Source organism: Misgurnus anguillicaudatus, chromosome 14 (assembly GCF_027580225.2).
Source record: "Misgurnus anguillicaudatus chromosome 14, ASM2758022v2, whole genome shotgun sequence".
In the NCBI taxonomy this organism is placed as follows: domain Eukaryota; kingdom Metazoa; phylum Chordata; class Actinopteri; order Cypriniformes; family Cobitidae; genus Misgurnus; species Misgurnus anguillicaudatus.
Window position 1 is genome coordinate 6314077 of NC_073350.2, and position 2202 is coordinate 6316278.

Here is a 2202-nt window from a genome sequence, read left to right on the forward strand (position 1 = left end):
TGTTGATTGTTCAAAAAAATCTAACTTAAATATTTTTTTAATGACTGAGCCAAAGCCCAAAAGTGTTAGTTTGTGCCCCACTTTCCCCTACTGTGACAGAAGACGTTTGATTAATGCTAAGCTGTAAAAAAGAAGCTCGTTTATAGCACCATTGTTGAAAAAGTCACATCAACTGGCCTAAAGAAAAATGGTGTGTAACATTTTGTGGTCTGATGAAATTGTTCTTTTGGGGTCAAAATGGGGTCACCTGAGAACTACTGGTGGATGAGGTTTAATCAGGGTAGGAAATAAAGGGTCCTTATCAATATCCTTCTCCTTGCTCCTACATCCTACGACCCGGAAACTGATGGAGCTTCGCCATCATGTAGGACATCTCAATTTTTTAATTGCACCGCGAGAAATGAGGAGTTAGGAGGTTTCCTGAAGAGTCATGAGCGAGGATACACAAGTGTATCCTATGCAGAAGTGTTTTATCATCAAACCTGATGCACATATAAATCTCCTCCCTCTTCACATCGTCATGTAATTAAACACACATAAATCTTGCTATTAATCATTAAATTATTGTAAAGATAGACTATTATATATACTATATTTCAGACAGTATATTTAAATTAATATGCATGTATAAACCACAGATCTTTATAAATGATCAGTGAGATAGACATATATATTAATTTTACAGCACTTTTAAGAATGTCTTTATTTTAATGTAGTAAGGATATGAACTATAACTCAAGTATGTATTTAACTTTATTTTATTAAATATTTGGGTTTTTTAATGCACTTGATTATTTGATAACAGATAATAAACATTTTAAAGAGAGTAAGGAAAGAGGAGATCATTTCACTTAATACTTCGTCTCCTCCGTCCCTTGCATCTTTCCTCGCTTCCATCCTAGAAGGTTAGAGCTAAGACGCAAGGAAAGGAAGCAAGGAAAAGAAACGAGGATGCACAAATAAGAATTAGTACTTCAGTACCAGCGTTGCCTACCCCTGTTCTAATGCTAAAGATGAGCATACACTGTGCCATTTCAGCATAGTCGTGGCTAAATGCCAACGTACACTCAAAGGGTGCTTCTCAGTTCTTATTTGTGCATCCTCGTTTCCTTTCCTTGCTTCCTTTCCTCGCGTCTTGAACTTTCTTAGGGGGTATAGCTCAGTGGTAGAGCATTTGACTGCAGATCAAGAGGTCTCCGGTTCAAATCCGGGTGCCCCTTTGCTCTAAGCCTGTGTGTCCGTAGCCTCTTGCGGTAGTTTGGCGCGCTAGTATTTCTGACTAAAAGTTAATCCTGGATCCTTTTAACGTAGGGGTAGGCAAACATTGGTCCTGGAGTGCAGCAGCCCTGCAGAGTTTAGCTCCAGCTCAAATCAAGCACACATGAACAGGCTAACCAAGGTCTAAAGGGTCACGTGAGAACCACAGGTGGATGAGGTTTAATCAGGGTTGGAAATAAAATCTGCAGGACTGCGGCACTTCAGGACCGGCGTTGCCTACCCCTGTTCTAACGCTAAAGACAAGCAGATGTCACCAAGTGACGATCTGTGAGGGCGGAACCAAAAGTGTGTAAGATCGGTTCCGCCCGGCGATGGTTCCGTCAGGACGACTGAGGCAAAACACCAGAATTCCCGGGGCTTCCCCAAAACTCTAAATCAAGCCTGATATCGTTCAGGTGAGAGCGATCAACACAGCGATCGCTGATAGGCTGAAGAGGAGAGAAGGGTGAGGATATAAAGGGCTTAGAAGGTGTCAGATGTGGTTGTTAGTGGCACTTTGTGCATACGTTGCTTGTGCTCGTTGTTACGGTGGAGATCGGCTGGGTTAACTCACACTTATCCCTCAGGGAAGACGAGAGGTTGGAGACGTTGGAATAAGGAAGTTATCATGTGATTTGGATGTGGAGAAGCAAACACGACGCTGGTGGATGTATATTGGGAAATCGGTTGGACAACCAAGCGTGAGTAAACAATTACAACGAAACGCTCTGTGTTATCCAGACAAGGAGTTATTATTATCTTTTTGGGGGTGTTGAAGGTTACCGGCCCTGCGGAGGTTGAATGCGTAGGCGAGCCGAAGAAGTAACCGGAAGACATAGAGGGGCGTTGTGAATATATTTACCTGTGAAATCTTTTTCTCTGGCGTATACAACGCCCAACCCGCCTCTCGAGCAGCCAAGACCTAGGCGGCCAAGCCTTAAACTT

The 2202-nt window shown here is 42.6% G+C and overlaps 1 non-coding gene across 1 annotated transcript; it reads left to right on the plus strand.

The window, feature by feature from the left end:
* The first annotated feature begins 1148 nt into the window (after positions 1 to 1148).
* Positions 1149 to 1220, plus strand: trnac-gca (transfer RNA cysteine (anticodon GCA)). The gene has a single exon. It is a non-coding gene; the product is annotated as a tRNA-Cys (tRNA).
* The last annotated feature ends 982 nt before the right edge of the window (positions 1221 to 2202 follow it).